General features: G+C 38.0%; 1 protein-coding gene across 7 annotated transcripts in view; it reads right to left on the bottom strand.

Annotated features, from left to right (window-relative positions):
* IDE (insulin degrading enzyme) overlaps positions 1-21,710 on the bottom strand; it is a 110,743-nt gene that overhangs the window by 63,896 nt on the left and 25,137 nt on the right. Inside the window, exon 1 of one of the 7 annotated variants that reach the window (XM_033130862.1) lies at positions 2,524-2,567. The exons of the other annotated variants lie outside the window; for them this stretch is intronic. The gene's annotated coding sequence lies outside the window, so the exon portion shown is untranslated. Of the gene's footprint in view, positions 1-2,523; positions 2,568-21,710 lie in introns of those variants that run through there. 7 annotated transcript variants of the gene reach the window in all.

Raw genomic sequence — 21,710 nt, 5'->3', positions numbered from 1 at the left:
TCCTCTCAGAGAAATGCTAACAATACTGTTTCATGGAGCCCTACTTGTATCTAGGACAGCACATGGATGGGGATTTGAGACAGGATGGGTTGGGCCATGAGTTGGTCAATATGCTGACCTAGAATAGTTTTCAATTACCAATAACTGCTTTCCCACACATTTCAGAGGCATCTGTTAGAGTTAAGTGAGGTGGGAGGTGTAAGAATTACTGTCATCCAAAACATTGCTCAACCTTATAATATTCAAAGAGAGGGCAGATCTAGAACTCAGCAGTCTGGTATGCACATGCTCAGAACAGGGAAACATCTCCAAAGAGGAAAAGAATTCTGTGAAGTCCTAACACAAAGAGACTTGGGCTGTCCTATGAGGGTAGCAAAAGTAAGGACAAAAACAAAGTTGGAAGGATCCCAAGTAATTTTTGAAGTCTGATGCAGAGGTGAGTGCCAGAGCAGGAACAAATCCAGATCTTAACAGAGAAGTCAGATAAATTCTCTTACAAAGGACCTCCCTTCCTCTGATAATCCTCTCCTTTCTTCTCTAGGAAAGCTAGAGTTACAGTGATGAGAAGGGACTATCAGCACACAGTCTTGTGCTGTGTAGGGAAGGGATTTTTTCCCCCAGAGCCTGAGGTATGCGTGTTTTTGAGACTAAGAGTGGATGCTATTTTTGTCTATGTTGGGAACTGCTTAACAGATAAAAAACTAAACCTGACCTATTAGTAGGTCAATAAACTGATCAAGTATAGCCAAAAACATACCTGAAACTATAGAGGAAAACTGACCCTGTGCTAGCACATTTGCTTCTCACCTGGAAGACAAAAGAAGCGGATCTGACTGCTCCTTAAAGACTGACAGACATCCAGATTTAAAAGTAAGCCAGAGGGGATGTAAATAGGCACGCAATTATATTGGAAAAAACTCTTTATTTTTGGGTGTTAAAATCTCTGGAGATTAATGGAGGGAAAATTCCAGTTTGTTTTTGTCAGGATACCTTCCTCTATAAAATCATCTGTAACTTTTCTTCTGAGTAATAATTGATAAACCAAAGAGGTTTGTCTGCTCCTATTGTCTCCTGTCTCTTCTTTTGAGGAGTACATTTGTAATATTAAAGATCAATACTGTAGGTCATACTAATTGTATAATAATACTGGTTTTAAAAAATCACATAGTACTTTACAGAGAAAGTGCTAATAATCTTGCCCTATTTATAGTAAAAATGTTTTGAAAAATAAAGTATAAAACATAACGCTAACATTTCTGTAATATAAGGCCACTGTTGGAAAATTCTAAAGTAATCTGGAATGAAAAGGTATTATTAACAACTCCTTTCTACTTCATTAGCCATAAACCACTTTAAAATCAGTCAGAGACAGATGAAAATATCTGAGTGAAAAGCCTTAAAAATTTGTGTTTTGTGGTTAAAAAAAAAAAAGCTCAGGTAACAGAAAATAGTCTATCTAAGCCTCCAAGGAGGGGCACAAGAATATTAGTCCTGGGTAAGGTATTTCCCAAAGGAGAACCTATTTGGACTGCCGCAAATGCCTTCAGTAAAAAGCTGGTTTCAAAAACCTTAATTTGGGTTCAATAGAAATTACTATTTTAAAAAAATAAGTTCCAATCTAGCAGCAACATTAACATTCAAGAAGCCGTGAGGCAGGCTCCATTGAGACCCACAGCCAGGATGGCAACATTACAAGGCGACATTAAGAAAGCTCAGCATGTACCATGGAGAAGGCCTCAGCTCCTCCCTGCAAGGCTCTACTAGAGGAAGGGAGGGGGCTGAGGTTCTAGTCATGGATTCACCAAGTGGGAGCAAAAGCTAAATGTTACTGCTGTTGTTTACAACCAAAGCCCTCTACTGTGCTGGCCCCAGTTAGTCTGACTTGGGGAAACCAAAAGTTACAAATGATTAAAATGTGATGATAATGATGGTGGTGGTGGGGATGGTGGAGCTCTAAAATTTCTGTCCAATCCACAACCATAATGGGGAGATGAAATACAGGTGACTTCATTAGGACAAATTGTCTTATTCTATGGGAGGTGAAAAATTCATTATAATTAAGATAATCACCCTCAATTATAGGCTACATTCTGTACTTTTTTCAGCGTTCAATTTCCCTTGTCCAGATTTTCATTTTCTTAAAGAAAAAAAATACAGTGGATTGCTATTTTTGTCTATAATCATAGCCCATCACAGGATATAACTCATTTGGACATTGAAGCTATGCCTGATTAATATCCATGGTGTGGCTGAGAATAAAAAGATATATTCTATAAGTCAAACATAAAAATTAGTTGAACTTCTTTTAGACATTTGTACACGAGATCCAGGACAGCTATAAATTTCCAAGCTGGCAATACTCCCAAATCAAATAGTGTGACTTCTTGAGGAAGTAAAATCCAAAAGGAAGAGTAGCAACATTTTCAAACGAGACCCATCCCCAGCAATCCATATTCAGTAGGCACAGTCTAGCATTACCTATAGTGTATCTATCAACATGTTCCACCACAATTAGATTCTCACCTGGATAACTGAAGGAAATGACCTGGAACTCCTCTGATGATGAATTCATCAACAGCTTCCCTGTCTCTGTACTCTGTACTTATACTCACGAGATCACATGTCTATCCAATCTCAGCTCATTAGCATAAATAATTTATTTATTGCAAGTATTCTCCAATGTACACCAAAGAGTGAGCAAGCAAGTATTCTGACTTTTAGATGACAAGCTGTTGTAACTCAAATGCTTTCCCAGACATTTATTTGATATTTTTATCTGTCAAAGTCAAAATCTGAGAAGCAATAAAATCAGTTTCAATTTCAGGGACATACATTGGAAACTTCCTAATAAGGCACAGAACTGTTAGTATTCAGCACTCTGATAAACGAGAGAGAGAGTAATCACAGCATATTTTGTAATTTTGTTCAGAATTTAAAACAATGACTGAAAATACAAGAAGGTAAAAGCAGGAAGAGCCGTCAGATGTTATCTAGTCCTTAGTAGTTCATGGACCAGCAGCTCCTACTCTTCCTGGAAGCTTGTTAAAAATGCAAAATATCAGAAACCACCAGGGACCTACTGAGCCAGAATCTGTATTTCTTTTTCTTTTTCTTTTTTTTTTTAAGTGTGTTTTTCCAGGACCCATCAGCTCCAAGTCAAGTAGTTGTTTCAATCTAGTTGTGGAGGGCACAGCTCACAGTGGCCGAGGCGGGGATCGAACCAACCACCTTGTTAAGAGTACCATGTTCTAACCAACTGAACTAAACGGCCACCCCCAGCATCTGCATTTTAACAAGATCCCCAGGTGGGCTAGTCCCCTCATCTTACTTATAAGGAAACTGAAGCTTAGGGACATTAAATCGCTTGTCCAAGATCATACAGCAAAAGTTACAATTATAATTCGGTTCTTAACTCCTAGTCCTGTGCACACTCCAGCCCCCACCCCATAAGCAAACATTTAAGGAGGCCTATCTATTAAGATGAGACACTACACCATGCACATTGGCTACAAAGATGAGTACACCAGAGCCCTTGCTCTGAAGGAACTCAGACTAGCAACAGATATCTTTTAAGTGTGGCCACAAAGTTGTCCCCAGGACACTAAGGGAGCAATTAAAGAGGGGCGCCTAACTGTCCAGAGGGGAGAGAGAAAAAGAGAGTAGACGAGCAGAAGCATGCCAAGTAAAAGGAAGGAAATACGTGAGCAAAGGACTGGTGGTAAGAAAAAAACACGAGGCACATAGAGAAAAAACAGAGCTTGGTGTTAACAGAACTACAACCAGACTTCTACTGAGACATCATGGACTTTTATCTAGACATGTAAAGACCTAAATTTTAGGTTTGCAAAAACAAATTCCCAAACAGGTCATTTCCAAATTCCCATACCAAGAGGAAATTTTTCTGCAAACCACCTTTTCTCTCATATCTTTTGAAGTATTCCACAGTGTATTGAGTAGGAGATTGACAAACTTTACTTTGCCTTTTGTTTCCTACCCACCCCATTGCCCCAGACATATTTAAAGTTAGACCTGGTCCATTTCTAATCTCTAAATGAATGACCTATAAACCCAAACAGGAGAATGATCATGCTAATTGTCAATTATATATCAAAACCTCCCTTTGATGGAATCCATCCACACCCAAAACCACAGGCAGAAGTTGAGCTTACCTATGGCACTCCCGAATGTGGAGGAGGAGTCCAGGGAGAAAATGCCTAGAATCAGAACCACACAAGAAACATCCTTTCCTCACCATAGAAGCCAGAGGTAAGTAAGAGAGAATGTCAAGGTAGTGGTGGTATAAGCCCTGGGAGGCCTCACTAGAAGACCACACATTCCCAAATACTACGCATGTTACTTGACCTAAAAAATAACGACATGTCTTAGGGAACCATCTTCCCAGGGCTCTTCAGTTATAGGGACCAGTACGTCTCACCTCATATCCCAGCTAGATCACAAAGGTTGGTATAAACTACAATCCTGTCAATTAAATCCTATTTTCCCATGATGAGATGCTTTCTTTGCCTTTGTTCCAGGCAAAATGTCAGCTATTCTAAGTCTATGCCCTCTGGAAAGGAGTTTACAAGGAAAAAAATAAACCCTTAAAGGAATAAGGGTGGTTGCAATTTAAAGGAACCCTACAGCAGTATCATTTTAGAGATACGTGCTTTTGCAAATGTTGGTGCACGTGTATCTATGGTTGTTCATTCCCAAAGCGACAGGCTTATGCGCAGGAGGAAGTAATTTTCCTCTACGTTTCCATGTTCTTTTGGCTGATCTAATAATTAAATGGACATGAGACAGATTAACAAGAGAAGATAACCAAATTTAATTAAATATGTATGTATGGGAACCCCACGTACATGAGAGTCAGTAACCCCACATACATAAGAGGTCTAGAGACAGAAAGGTAAAAGTGGTGTGTATGACATTCTGAGCTAAGGATAAGGTAAGGTGCCTTGGAGATTCAGAGGGGAAGAAGGTCATTCACAGAATAAGAGCAGAGGTTCAGTAATTACAAATTTGCCCTGCCCTATAGATCGGTCATCAAAAGTTATTTTTGGTGACAACTCTTGTTGATGTGAGAATATCCAAACCTTTAGAGACTTTTTATGAGCTTATCTGAACCAAACTGACAATTGCTGAGAAACAAAATCTCAACAGATTGGGGGGCGGGAGAAAGCAAAGCAGGGAAATCTCTGGCATTGGATAAAAAGTAAAACAGAGACACATACTTATTTTACATTGGTGGACACAGGACAGTTAATAATGAACATTTATAGCACACAGAGATGGTAAGAAGGGAACAAGATGACAGTGAGGGGTTCGTTCTGTGGTCTCCAGCTCTGGTGGGTAGGTGTTGCCCTGAAGGGTCTGCAAAAAGGGATTATCTGACATTCCAAGGGTATGTTATCTTAGATGCAAAAAGACAATAGAAAACCTCACTTAAGGTCAAGACTGACTTTTGTTAAGGAAGCTACAGGCCTAGGATGAGAATACCCACTACGACTCGCTTTTAGTTAGGAATTTTTGAGTTCAGACCATCCTAGCATGTGGTTACTTTTGGTCTGAGTTTGTAAGGCCCGCCATGCAGGCCTCCCCCAAGCTTGTCGGGTTTCTTATGTGGCCGCTTTTTCGTCCGTGCTCTTATTATGGGCAAGGCCCAAATTTAAATTCTTTAAGGGAGAGGTAAAAATTTCTCTTCAGCCCACAGGGTCTCAACTGCCTTCAGCTCAAAATAATCCACATGGACATGGGCAAAGTAGTACATTTTGGGAGGCCTGTTGTGACTATCTTCACTTAACATGGAACACTTTAAAGACCTTATGAAGGTTTACGCAAATGAACAAAACCTCCATTTTATACCTCTTGCCACACAGTTAACCACAGAAGGATTCTTACAGTTGTAGTTTTGGGACCAGTGGTGTTTCACAAGTGTGCTTCTTCCGCAAGCAGCCTTCAGATGCCACTGGACAAACCCAATCCTCACAATCACTCCATTTTTAACAGGTTACATGCTTTGTAAAACTGCTAATTTAATATTTCCATTCTCCCTAAGTGACAAGTCACAGCAGCTGTTGATAGTCATTCTCCTCAACCCCAGATGAGGGAAAAAAAGCTCAGTGCTGAAGTGACTTGCCCAAGGGCACTTACACCTTTGACTTGTGGCAAAGCTGGAACTCTACAGAAAGAGGACGGATAGGAAGGGGAGGCGAAGGCCATCCTTCTATGGCTTTCTGCCTCAGTTCCCGCTTCCACCCTCACCGCCTCCCCTGACCCCATTCTCCTCCCGTACGATCCCAAAGAACAACATGAGGAAATGAAAATTAAAATAGGTCAAAATACATGCTCCCAGAAAAGTTTTCAGTTTCGTACTTCTTCTCCCCCATATTAAAAAGAGATAGGTCGTGGAAGGAGCTTGGAAGAATGCTTCTAATCTGCCAAAGGAGTCCCTGGGCTGAGAACCATATTATCTCACTATACTTTGCGAATAAAAAAATGAAAAGAAAAATGTATGGCAGGATTAAACACATAGCAGGTTTAAAGGGAGAGACGTGTGTATAGAATTGTCTCATGCATGAGAGGGAATATGAAAATAATTACTACAGTGGATATAATAGGGTCATGGGTAATTTATTTTTTGGATATATAGCCATAGGAAAAGGAAAAAAGGAGAAAAATCACATAATCATCTTGGTAGATGCAGAAAAAGCACTTAACTAAATTTAACAACCATTCATGTCCTTAAAAAGAGTCAGCAGGGGAGAGGAAGGGGGTGGAAAAAAAAAGTCAGCAAACTAGAAATAGAAGGGAGAAAAATTCCTGCATCTGAAAAATTAGCCACAAAAACTGCTATTGTATTCAATGGTGAAATAATGCAAACACCCCCATCTCCACAATAGGATGCCACTATTGTCTCTTCTATTCAACACTGTACTGGTAATTCTGACCAGTCCAATAATACAAGAAAAAGAAAATATACCCAGATAAGAAAGGAAGGAGGGAAAAGAACTAGCATTATTCACGGGTTACATGATTGTGTGCACAGACAATCCCAAGAATATACTGACAATTTTCATTTCTGGGTAGGATATAAGGCAGGGGTGTCCAAACTTTTTTCAACGTTTTTCACCAAGGGCCATATGCGGTAAAATACACAAACAGCCGGGCCACTCACTCGAGGTGAAGTACGTATTGCCTCACCTGGTTTATTTAAGTAAACTAAATCTATTTTTGGAATTTGCTGCGGGCCAATTAACAATGGATCATGGCCGCAGTGGGCCTGCGGGCCGCAGTTTGGCACCCCTGATATAAGTCATGGCAACCTGATTCAGCTTCAAAAACTAGCAAGAGCCCAATAAGTTACAAAAATCACATGTTCAAAGACGTTAGAGAAGTATGGAAGCATCAAGGACTACAGAAACCGGAATTCCCGAGGGGGAGCGCCCTCTGAGCAAGCTCAGGATCCTCACCTGTTTTCTTCTGGGGGGGGGGGTATTTGCCAATTCTGAGTGTGGCCTGAAGATCACAGTTGGCCCAAGCAGAAGGACTTTAATCTAGGGAGAGAAAGCCAGGCTTAGGGGGGAGCATGAGCTTGGTGTGACCGACTAAAGCCCCAAGATGCCCCAAATTCACAGCTGATTTTTGCCACAGGAAATTTTCTGAGCTATCACTACATACCTACCAGAATGGCTAAAATGAAAAAGAGAGAAAGTACCAAGTGATAGAGAAGTTATGGGGCAACCTAAACTCTCATATGCTGGTGGCAGGAATGAAAATTGATACAACCATTATCGCAACCTGGGAGTATGTACTACAGTATATATAAAACTGACAATATGGCCTAACAATTCATTTATTAGATACATACCCCAAATAAATGCACTTATATGTTCACTGTCATACTATTCATAATCACTAAAACTAGAAATGATCAAATGTCCATGGACCGTGAAAAGATAAACTGTGATATATTCACACAATGGAATAGTATACGACAATGAAAATGAATAATCTAGAACACAACACAACAATAAGGATGAATCTTACAAGGTTGACTGAAAGAAGCTACATACAAAAGAATAAATACTGCATCCTCCCGTGTATATATACACGGTGTGAGGACAAGTAAAATCAAGCTATGCCTTTATGTCAGGATAGTGGTCACCCTTCGGGGTAGCGGGTAGTGATTAGGAGGAGGCATGAGGAAGGCTTCTGGGATACTGGTCATATGCTGGTTACTAAGTATGTTCAATTTGTGAAAATTCATCAAGCTGAAAACTTAAGATATATTTCAATTAAAAGTTTTTTAAATAGTTTTTTTAAAAAACATAATATAGTAAAATAAAAGGAGGCGGGAGACACATGAATTACTTAAGACTATAAATATCATCCACCAAAAGTCATCCTGGAAATAGCACCATTTGAATACTGAAAGTACCTATCCATATCAAATAGGTGCTAAACAGAGAAGGCTCACTAAGAAATAATAGTCCAATTAATGTGATAATTATCTAAACCTTCTCAGGTGTGTCCTGAGGCAATTCATTCTGCTGATGTCATTCTGGCCACAACAAATAGGAAGCTCGTGTAAGTACAGCATCAGGCAACTTAACGAAGTCAATAATAAAGGAAGTCTTCATTCATTATGCATAATTTGAAAATTAGTTTTTAGTAATTACGTTATTTAAAAATAGAACTTCATATTCCCAAAAAGCAATTAAAAGTGACAAGCCATAAATGTAATCATGTAAGCAAAAAATAAGTAAAAGCAAAATGATTCAACTTTGAATAAATTCTCCCCTCAACAATTTTCAACATTTACATCAAACAACAACTTCTAACCGGGAATTTGATTTAGATAGGTTCTTTATTTTAAAATAATATAAAAAGAATACTATATCAAGTTAACATTTCTTCAAACTCAGAATTAATTTTACATACAGGTATATCTTCCTCATAGATGCGCCATGATCCCAGAAAAACAAGGACAGCTCAAGGATCCCTGTCATGGTCTCTAAAGATTCATTTAAATCACAGGTGAGGAAGAGTTACCAACCTGTGACTAATTCTCTGAAGATAGCCCTCTAAGGAAAGCAAATCACAAACACCCCGTACTCTGTATTCTGGATGTGTCTCCATTTGAGGGCTCAGTTCCACCCTTATGCACACCCTGCTTCTCACAGAAAGAGTCACGTAATGCTGGTTCAGGAAGCTGGACCTGTACTGTGCTTTAGTATGATTCTCCATGCCAGCACTGATCTACTGATCACTTCCAGCCAGTGTCCAGTAATTATATACCTTCACCTTTACCAAATGACCCATTTGCTGCTTAGATCCTGGATACTACTGGACTCTTCTGGTCAAACAGGGCTTGTGGCCTCATCTTGTTTTGCAATCAAGAGTCACGTGAAGTGTGCATATGGGTTCATTAAATTGACAGAGGTATCTAAAAGTTGCATCAGACTTAGGCAGCCTTTACAGCATTTCTCCTGTGAAACAGGTACAAATAAACTTCACCAAGGTAGTGGCTGGTACATTAATAGGCACCCATAAATGGTAACCTTATATAATAATCATAATTACGGTCCCAGGAGGGTGAGATGCAATAGACCACCTCAGTAACCACCATGTTATTACGAGCATTCTTAACATATACTCATGCAAATTCCAGTTGTATACTGTCACCTACTGAGGTCAAAACAATCACTGGACAGGCTGGTAATAGGAGGGTACTTTGTAAGACTCAGGAAAACAGGTAAGTAATTATCCCTTTATAATTGTAATAGGCAAACCACTGTTTATAGTCAGGGGTTCTCAATAGGTGACAATTTTGCTCCCCAAGGGGACATTTGGCAATGTATCACAACTGAAGAGTCAAACTGAAGGGTGCAACTGGCAACTAGTGAGTAAAGGCCAGGAATGCTACTAAGGATCTGATAACGCACAGGACGGCCCCCACAACAAAGAATTATCCAGCCCAAAATGTCAACAGTGTCAAGGATGAAAGACCCTAGTTTATAGCTCTGACTTTGTAATCCAAAAATAATGAATGAGAATCACTGCAACCAATTCAACCCATTTCAAATAAAACCCAGGGGATAGCTTCATCAAAACACACAAAGCTATCTGCTCCCACCTATTTATTTATATTTAAAAATCTAAACCAAAAAAGACTTAAATGAAAAGAGGAGAAAAAATGATAATGGAGGAGGAGAGGTTTGCAGAAACCTTGTCCTTGAGGAAGCAATCCAGTGCACAAGTAAAGGGACCCACCTTGGAAAGCAGCACAGCCAGGACACTGGGACAGACCCTTCCTGGGCTCAGTCAGTATCTTGCACAGCACGAACTCTTCATGGGAATTGTATTTTCAATGAACCCCTTAGACAGATCCTATTCTCGTTTTTCTTGGGCGGGGAAATTAAACCTCATAAAAGTTATCTGGCTAGGGCCACACAGGTATTAAATAAAAGAACTTGGATTCAAACCCAAGTCTTTATAGACACCAAAGCACCATGTTTTTAATCACTCCACCAAGTTAAATAGTTTATTTTATGTATAGAGACTAAATCTCAGGAAGGATACTCACAGAAATGTTGAGTATGGTTATCTCAGGATAGTAGATATTAGGTGATCTTGATTCTTTACATTTCAGAATAGTATAAAAAGAACCTTTGAAAAGGTAAAACTTAATGGACTCGAATGCACTCGGTTCTGGTTACTAAATTTATAAGCCCAAAGTGAAATTTGTTATTATTATTATTACTTTATTGTTAACTTGGATCACCTACATCACAATATAACAAGGCTAATTAATAAAGAAAAAAATCTGGATTTCCCTTTCATTCACTGTTGTTGCTCCCTTAAGAAATTGGTTTCTTGGCTCACAACTGAGGCAATTTCCAAAATAATTTTTTAAATAGTTTGTGATGTGAGATGGAAGCTTTAAGCAGACAATGGAAAAGAACCCATAGCCTAATTCCAGAACCTACTTCCTCACTCAGTTGCTGACCTACTGTGGTTTGGTTCAATGTTGCTGTCAATTTTAGGATTCATTTTGTTTCTTTCTACACATAGGATGAGGACTTCAGGTAATTTAGAAAGTAACAGCCTAGTTTGTGACTTTTAAAAAAAAATCACAGATGCTATTCTGTTTATTTAGATACAGACCTTGATTCAAGAAAACTCATCCTTCAAGCCCCAACTAGCAGGCTGCCTACAACCATGAAATTATACCTGTGCTGTTTGTTGTGTACAGAAATAAATACATAACACTTTCTTCTCCTCTTCATAGCTATGGTAACACTGTTAGTTCACATTTACTGAACACTTAACTACATGATAGACAATACACATTACATGCATTCCCTCATTTAATTCTCACCACAAACCTGTGAGGCAGATACTGTTATTGTCCCCATTTTGTTGATGAGGAAATGGGCTGAGAGAGGGAAGTAACGAGTACCACAGTCACACAGAAGTAAATGACAGAGTCCAGGCATTGTGGCTCCAGAATCCCAACAGCAGCTCAAGCCAAAGAACGGTAATTATTGACATTCTCACCTGGCCCCAAAAGGATCTGTATCAGAATGGGATGTCCCACAATACTATGACCAATCCATAAATGCAATGTTCAGATATTGAAGACTATTATGTAACAAAGTGAAGCCACTTCATGTCGCCTCAGCACGCAAAACTAGGTTTAATGGTGGGAGTACAAGGAGAGCAACTGATGCTTATGTAACCAAACAATGAGAGCAGTCTTCACTGACTAGGTAGTGGCAGAAGCACCCTGTCAAGTAGAGGCTTGAATACTATTCATGACGTGGTTTTCAAGCCGCTTTTAAAAAAGGAAACATGCTTCCTTCCACTGAAATCTTATGGAAATATAATTCATAAAACTAAACTACTCTGTTTCAAGCGGAACAGAAGTCCGAGACCCTATTCCAGCCTCACAGAGCCCTTCAGTGGCACTGATACTGTCAAGAATTCCCAAGGCTCTGACAAGTATCGCTTAAAAACTAATACAGAATCCCAATACAAATACTAGAATGATGTATTATGGAGTTACACAAATTGATATTAAAACTTATACGGAAAAAATAAACACCTAAAAATAGTTAGAAAAACACTGAAAAATTTTACGTGGGGAACTTATTAGACATTAAAACGTACTCTGTACTGAAAACAGTATGTATAGTACTGCCATAACAAAAGACAAATAGATCAGTAGAAAAGACTAGAAAGAACAGAATTAGACCCAAATACATATGGAAATTTAGTGTTTGACAAAAATGGCCATTTCGACTCACTGGGTAAAAGACAGATGTTTTAATAAATGGTCTTTGGACAACTGAGCAGCCATTGGGGAAAAGATAAAATTAGATCCGTATCTAACACGATTCATAAAATCAAACTCCCAATGTATAAGGGCACTACAGTCACGCGCTGCATAACATTTTGGTCAATGATGGACCACATCAACAATGGTGGTCTCATAAGACTATAATGGAGCTGATAAATTCCCACCACCTCCTGATGTTATAACACTGTAGCACAACGGGTGTAAACAAAGCTAGTGCCCTTCCAGTAGTTTACAAGTATAGCACATACAATTACATACAGTGTATATGTGATAATGGTAATACACGACGGTGTTACTAGTTTATGTGTTTACTATATTATACTTTTTATTGTTATTTTAGAGTATACTTATTTTTGAAGTTTGCTGTAAAACAGTATGCCATGTGATGTCAGCAGCAGCCTCACATACCACGTTTACCGTATCTCGATTGCATAATTTTCTCTTGTGCTTGATTTAATCTTGTTTTGTAGAGTAACACGTTGCACAGGCTTGTAGCCTAGGAGCCACAGGCTGTACCAAGCAGCCTAGGTGTGTAGCAGGCTATACCATCAGGTTTGTGTAAGTGCGCTCTCAGATGTTCACATGATGACGAAATTGTTTTACGACACATTTCTCAGAACAGATCCCTGTTGCTAAGCAGCACATGACTATAAATGTTAAAAATGAAACTATACAAGTACTGGATCTGGATATACCATGTTTCCCCGAAAATAAACCCCAGTTAAGATCATCAGCTAGACGGACGCATTTAGTACGTTATGATGATGTCCCAGAAGATGACATGACTATATTTGAATAAATGTAGATTGTTGTACATGAAAAAATAAGACATCCCCTGAAAATATGCCCTAATGTGTCTTTTGGAGCAAAAATTAATATAAGACCCGGTCTTACTTTCGGGGAACTACGGTATATGCTGACTGGAGGAGGGATATAAGAACAAGGAGTTAAGAATGACTCAGTTGTTAGTCTAAATAAGCAGAAGAATAGAGATGTGATTATCTGAGATGGGGGAGAAAAACTGTGGGAAGAGCAGGTTTTCAGGGAGAAGATCTGGAGATAGGTTTTGGACGTCATGAGTTCAAGATCTATATTGGACACCCAGGGACAAATATTGAGTAGGAAGCTTATTACCTAAATCTGAAATTCAGTGGAGAGGTTCTGACTAGAAATATACATTTGGGAATTGTCATAACATAGATCAGGCCAGTTTCATAGAGCTTCTGTGATGATGGATATGTTCTATATGTGCACTGCCTCATATGGTAGCCATGAGCCACATGAGACTTGAAATATGGCTAAGGTGACTGAGAAACTGAATTGTTAACTTTAATTTACATTTAAATAAGCATGTGTGGCTCATAGCTAAATATTGAACAAAGCATATATATATATATATGTATATGTGTATATACATATATATATATATATATGAGGTGTGATCAAAAAATACGGTGAATGCTGCTGCCGGGTGCATCCAATGGAAAGGCAGGGATCTTCAATACAGGAAGCGGTGCGTCGAACCTTAGTAACAGTGTGTGACAAGATTCAACTTGTTCGGTGCAGTGAGTCGGGTGTGAGCTAAAGTTGAGAGAAGGTGTGGTTTAAAGTGTGCTATAAATCATGGATCGAATAAGCATTAACATGAAATGGGCAAATGGTTTCATCGTCCATCATGACAATGCTCCGTGTCACACATCGCTTCTGGTATGGCAATCTCTGTCAAATAAAAACATTATGGTGTGTCCTCATTCACCTTATCACCAGATCGGGCACCATATGACTTCTGGCTCTTCCCCAAAGTCAAAATGACCATGAAAAGTAAACGTTTTGAATCAATTCAGGACATCGAGGCAGCCATGACAGCGCAACTAAACACACTCACGAAAGAGGACTTCCAGAACTGCTTCAGAAAGGGGCAAGAACAATGGGATAAGTGTGTTCAAGGCAAGGGGAAGTACTCTGAGGGGGATTAATGGCAATGTGTCTTTTACTGTAAATTTTTTTAAATTTAAACATTCACCGTAATTTTTTATCACACCGCGTACATACTAAGATCACTTACCATTACGGAAATGCACATTAAAACCACAATGAGATACCACAGGATGGCCGTTACCAAAACAAAGCAAAAACCAAAATAACAAGTGCTGGTGAAGATGTCAAAAAATTGGAACTCTTGTGCACAGCTCGTGAGAATGTAAAATGGTGCGGCACTATGGAAGACAGTATGGAAGTTCCTCAGAGAATTAGAATCACAATTACAATATGATCCAGTAATTCTACTTATGGGTATATACCAGAAAAAACAAGATGAGCCTGAAATAAAGAAATTCTCTAAAAAAGATGGGGGCTCACTGAAAGTACACAGGAGCCAACCCAAGGAGCTCCTAATGGCCAAAGCTAGAACAATTTGAGCAACAAAATAAAAAATGACAGCACTGAATTTTAACCCATAGAATAAAATAAATATCTGTGAGTTCATACTGATATAAGTAAATGAATGAGAGAAAAAACAGTTCTATTTCACAGAATTTCAGTTAACAAATAAAGAAGGAAAGAGGGAAAAAATTACCATTAGGTACAGTAATAAATGTTGCAGACAAGATCTACCAGTAGATGCTAAAAAGTTTGAGGCACAAAAGGATTTGCATAACCCCAAAGTATCTTCTCAAAGATGTTATCAACTACAAAGGTAAAGATATTCTCTTATTCTTGATAATTACACTATAATTATATATTGAGGAAATATTTTATTTTTGTAACTTTTCTGCAAGTCTAAAATTAGTCAAAATAAAGCTTTTTAAAAATTAAAAATACATCCCCCACCAAAAAAACAAACACCAAAGTTAATGCAGAGGGATGTTTATGCAACATTAGAGATCAGAATTCTAAGCTATTACTAATGATGGCCAAAGGCAGAAAGAAACTAAATGTTTATCAAAGCCTTTCCTAAGAATATGGGCACATACTTTTTTAGTTTTTCTTTTTCCCTTATGCCAGGACCATTAAGCAAAAGTACTCAATCCTGGGCATTTGAAGTACTTGTTTTATTTTTATTTTCGTATTTACTCACATAATAAATGATCTATGCTAGTTGTAGATATAATTCTTTTTTAAGTAAAAGGAAATACAAAGTACCTAAATTCTACCATCCAAAAAGATAAATACATTCTTAATGCATCTCCTTCTAGAAAATAACTTACATATTTTTCCCATATAAATGGTTACAAGTTTAAGTCCAACAACCCACTCTGTACTTAAGATTCCCTATTCATCACCTATTTTATAGCTACCAAAAAACCTTAAGGAAAAAGGCAAGAGAGTGTTATTTTTGAGTACAGGGTTACCCATCCCCTTTTCCATCACTTTCTCTTTCCTGAATTTTGTAGACAGCCAAGTTAGGCCTTATACTCGGGTTTATTTACAAACTTCAGGATATTTAAAATAAAGGCTAATGCATGTTTAAATATCCCCATTCCCAAGTCGGGTGAGTAGTCTTGGCCCCTGGCAGCCCAACACAGTAGTTGAAGCCCAAGCAGGATTAGTAGGCATACTTTAGAGGGAACAGCCACAAGTGGGGTGTCAAAGCTCAAATAAAATAAAAAGAGGAACCACTAATGGAGCAGCCCAACATGGAGTGATAATGGCCAAGAAGGACCTCAAAGGGAAGGGGGTGGCAGCAGTGATGAGATATTAGCTACATTTAAGGCGATGGATTAAGTAAGTATCTATTAAGGATAATGAGAAACTAGGGTTTCACTATCAGGGCAAGGAATCACAAATATGGACAAGAAAAAGCTAAAATAGACTTTGTAGTTTTAGATTGGAATTGGAGGTTAACTGTGTGACTCATGGTTTTCTCATGGTTTTTCTATATACTATATACTATATACTATATACGTCTGCAGATATATACATACACACATTCATTCTCTCTCTCTCTCTCCCCCCCCAGGTCTGACAAGTTCGTCAACTTGTTGCAATGATGTTGTTAACCTTTTTTGATACCAGAGGGATTATTTATTATGAATTTGTACCAAATGGACAGTTAACCAAATTTGGTTACTATTTTGAAGTGCTACAAAGACTGCAGAGAAAAAGTTAGACGACCTGAACTTTTTGTCAACAATGCATGGTTCTTGCATCACGACAATGCACCAGCTCACACGGCACTGTCTGTGAGGGAGTTTTTAGCCAGTCGGTAAATAACTGTATTGGAACACCTTCCCTACTCACCTGATCTGGTCCCCAATGACTTCTTTCTTTACCCGAAGATAAAGAAAATATTGAAAGGAAGACATGTTGATGACATTCAAGACATCAAGGGTAATGATGACAGCTCTGATGGCCATTCCAGAAAGAGTTCCACAATTGCTTTGAAGGGTGGACTAGGCACTGGCGTTGGTGCATAGCTTCCCAAGGAGAGTATTTTGAAGGTGACCGTAGTGATATTTAGCAATACTATAGTTCGTGAACTTAATTTTAGCAATGAGTTTGTGAACTTAATATTCAGACCTCGTGTGTGTGTGTGTGCATGCAGATAACAAATATTTATAGATGTAAATGTGTCTGTGAACCAAATATTCATATATATATATATACATGTGCATACGTGTATTTCTAGCTCTATGAAAGCCTAGGAGCAGCGATCCTGCTCCTGCTCCCAAACAGCAACGAGTACACCCAGCACTAAGAACTTGGTTTCTAAATTTTATTCTCCACTAAAAGGAATAGGTGTTCCTTAGAGAAATGGTTGATTCCAGGACTGGGGCAGGGAAAGTACAAGATGAATCTGGAACATCTTATTGTGCCAAAAAATAAAGTGTTAAAAGAATGATGGATATTAAATGGATACAGGAGCCAGCTTAAAAGGGCCCCTTAAAATAGCCCATATCTGGGATAATTTGAGCATCAGACTAAATAATGATAGTTTCGGATTAAAATCCTTTAAATATGAAAATCCTTTAAATATAATAGAACATCGGAAGTCCATACTAATACAAATAAATGAATTGAGAGTCTGATGAAGATTAGACTTACACAGTTTTAAAGTATCTCTCCTGAGGATACTATACAAAGGGAAAAGAGTAACTTTACAGTGGAGAAGGCTAGCAGGAACTATCTTACTGTGATATAAGTAAATATAATCAATGAAGGACAAATCAACATTGAGTGCCACCTGATAGGATGCAATGAAAATGTAGACAGCTTCATGTTTTGATATTCCTGCCAAAGCTGGGTAATCTGCATTTAATCATGAGGAAATATCAGAAAAACCCAAATTAGGGACATTTTACAAAGTAATTGGTCTGTAGATTTCAAGAGTCAAGGTCATAAAAGGCTTTAACTGTGGAACCATCCCAGTCTGAGGAGAATAAAGAGGTACGACAACTACAATGCTAATTCTGAACTGAATCCATTCATTTAAGGTATCTTCAATAAAGGATATAATTGGACAACTAATAAAATCTGAATGGGATGTGAGGTTTACATGCTAGGAATGTCACTGTTAATTTTCTGATTTTGATGGTGGTATTATGGTTATATAGAATGTCCTTGTTTGTAGGAAATCACACTGAAGAATTACAGGGTATAAGACCTCAAATTGGCAGCTTACTGTCAAATGGTTCAAGAAAAAATTGAACAAAAGAAGTGTAAAACTTATAAAAAATGAAAAACATTATTGTAAGAAATTAATGAATGATAATGGATAAAATGTGGTATACCCATATAATGGAATACTATTCAGCAATAAAAAGAAATGAAGTACTGATACATGCTAACGTTTATATTACTGCAACCCCTAATTTGTTCATTACTCCAAATATTTGTAGAAAGATGTTTTGTATTTTGCTCAATCATGGTATTAATTAGTACCAGTTTGGCTGGTTGACTCATAAGTTTAAATACAAATATCCATTTTTAACTTTTAACAAGTCTATTATTTTAACTGTGTGTCTAACTGGCCAGATTATCTTGTCTATTCAGCTTCTAGGAATCGTATCTTCCCAGTGTCAGTGTTTCCATCTGTCTTATTTGTGACCTGACCCACCAGAGACCCTAATGTACTCATCTTGCTTCTTTCAGTCTCCCCCATGCTACATTATACTCATCTCCTTGATGTACTGTACACTAATTTGTTATCCTTTCCTGGGCTTGTCTTGTTGGCTATCTCTAGAAGCAAACTTAACATGCTCTTCTACACCCACCTACTCTCACTCCACCTTGCTCCAGTTCTAGACAACAGTGAATTCAGAGGCAGCAGAGCTGTCTAAATTAAACTTCTTCAGACTGGGGGACTGTTCATTTCTCTGTCAACCACACACAGTTGCCATAAGGATCAAATACGATGATGTGAGAATTCTTTGTAAACCGGGGGTAGTCCTGATTACATAATAATTTCTGTAGTTTCTGAGCAATTTGTATGTTATTTTGTTTCATTTTTAGTACTACCAAAAACCTGCAGTATCACCAAAAACTACAATAGCTCCCCCTTATCCACAGTTTTGCTTTCTGCAGTTTCAGTTACCCACAGTCAACCATGGTCCAAAAATATTAAAAGGTTCACTGGCATCCAAATACTATTATTTTTGAGAACTGTTTTTCACCATTACCTATTCCCTTCTCTGCATGATGAATACATTTCTTTGTTAAATGTAAAGAAATATATATATATATATATATCAAATGGAAAATTCTGGAAATAAACAATTTATAAGTTTTAAATTACACATCATTCTAAGTAGCGTGATGAAATCTCTTGCTATCCCACTCTGTCCAACCTGGGACATGAATGATCCTTTTGTCCAGCACATCCATACTGTATATGCTACCTACCTGTCAGTCACATAGCAGTTTTCGGTGATCGGACTGGTTATCAGAGAGATAGAGAGACCACACTCACATAACTTTTATTATAGCATATTATAATTGTTCTATTTCATTATTATTAGTTACTATTGTTAATCTCTTACTGTACCCAATTTAAAAATTAAACTTTATCATAGGCATGCATGTACAGGAAAAAGACATGGTGTAGTATATAGGGATGCATACTATCGGCAGTTTCAGGCATCCACTGTGGGGGAGGGCTCTTTGAAAGTATCCCCTGAAAATAAGGGGGATTATTGTAATAAGACTGATTTCCTCCAATCACTTGGGGCCACAAATTTAACTGCTTACCAGGTCAAAGAGGTAATGTAAGTGAGCAAAGCAGAGTGAGGTGGAATTGTGGTGTAAAGGAATACACGCTCATCTGAAAGGAAAGTAAATCTTAACTTAGGCCAATTGCTGCCAGGCAAGAATGTGCACCAGTGTCACCAGATCGCCACATTTTCCCTAAAGGGTCTGAACTCTCGGGATTTTTAAGTGCTGACACATATTTTAAAAATAACAACTGAAAAAAGAACATTATCTGCATGCCGTATCCCAGCATACTGGTCCACAGCAGCCTGCTTTAGAGCTGGCCAGACTAACTCTCTAAAATAAAAACAATACATGGTGAGGAGGTAGTGACAGTTTAGCACGAGGAAAGAAAAGGAACTATACAAGAAGCAATGTTCTTCAGAAATCAAAAATTAGTTCTAATAAGGATTTTGAAGCTACTTAGTCCCATGCCTAGTAAAAAGAGGCCCATGCAAAGTAACCCATTCAAGATAACAAAATGCCAAAGAGGGCTTTAACTCAGGTCTTCTGACTGCTTCAGAATGACTTTTCCACTACATCACACTGACTCCCAGGGGAATAGAATTACAGAGCGAACAGGACATTTTGTTACAGGACAGTAGTCTGCAGAACAAACTCAGAACCAGGAGTCGAGCTCACTGATACCTTCCAGGAACAGACTCTGAGCTCTGGAATATTTTAGCTAAGTTAAATGGTGACCAATACTCCCAGTCTCTTCAGATGGCAGCTAATGAGATGTGAATGGTGACGAGAATTGGCTATCAGCAGAACATAAAAACCAGAGTAGCCCAAGGGAAGTAGGGAAGGTGGGAACATTCACCTACTGAAGAAAGAAGGAAAAAATTAGAACTGACTAATGTTTGTTTTACTTTTTTCTTATTTGAAAAGCAAAATTTCAAATGTACTTGCTCCATAAAAACAAATCTTTAAGTTCAATTGAAAACAAAAGAAAGGAGAACATAAGAGATGTCTATGCCTTTTTTGTCAAAGTCCTGCAAAGGGTCTCTCTGAAAGTTTGTTGTTTTAACCATTTGCTAGATAATCTCTAAAAATCATTTAATTCTCAAGAATTTAGAATCCAAAATTCTAAAGCTGGATGGAGAAGTAGAAGCCATTCCGGTCATCTCTCTCTCTCGATTCTGTAGACTTGTTCTACGAATGTGTAGAATCACACCAAAACGCAGATCTCCACTTTACGATTCAGGAAATCATTAGATCTTTTAAAGAGTTATCTCCCATGTGCTGTTTCTCAAGAAGCTACTGAAAGACACGTTCCAAATATAACATGTAGCTCTTGAATAAGGAGCAGACCAAGATAGAAATAGTTGATCCAGGAGATGGATCCGTTGTAAGAGAGAAGCAAAGGGAAATTCCAGGCAACCCCTTTGCAGCAAGCCTAGAGCAAAATTAGTCTACACTGCAGCTGGGGGTTGGGGAAGGTGTCTAGAAGGAAAGCCTCCAAGGAAAAAATATGGAATAAATAGACCATTTAATAGGTTTGATCATGTGGAAAATTGTACTAACTGCTGTGGGAGCAAGCAAGAAGAATCAGAAATAAGTAAATAGAAAATTAAGAAAACGACAAAACAGCAAAAGCCAAAAGACGAACAATAAAAAGAATATAATCAGGTTATACTGTTTGGCTTGGCAGTGAACACTTTATAAAGTCAGTAATAGTCTAAACACTGCTATATCCAAAATCTGTGATATAACTGTTTTGGTTAAGATGGAGCAAGAGAGAAAGATAAGGAAAGAACTAAATGTTTACCTACCATAAAAACAAATCAACAGATTAACTCCAAAAATTAAGAAATGAAGAAATAACAATATAGCATATTACTTAGGAATATTAATACAAATTTCAAAATAAATAGAGTTGAATAATAGTTGAATAATTTGAAGAGCTAAATGTGCTAGCCTCTGGGAGCAGGAACTAAAGGATGGTGTAAGCAGGGAAAAACTGTTTTTCTCTGTAAACCTTTTAGTACTATTTGACTCTTAAAACTCTGCCTGCATTACTTTGATAAATATCAAAAATTAATTTAAAAAATCAGCCATATATTAAATAGATTAAGTTGTCCTTTAAAGGGAAGGATGTTTGATTTTTAGTATATATGTGATATGTCACATGTTCTTTAAAACAAAATCACTAGTGCAT

The sequence above is a fragment of the Rhinolophus ferrumequinum genome, chromosome 16, assembly GCF_004115265.2.
Source record: "Rhinolophus ferrumequinum isolate MPI-CBG mRhiFer1 chromosome 16, mRhiFer1_v1.p, whole genome shotgun sequence".
In the NCBI taxonomy this organism is placed as follows: domain Eukaryota; kingdom Metazoa; phylum Chordata; class Mammalia; order Chiroptera; family Rhinolophidae; genus Rhinolophus; species Rhinolophus ferrumequinum.
The sequence above is the reverse complement of the archived record's forward strand: the minus strand, read 5'-3'. Positions and strand labels throughout refer to the sequence as shown.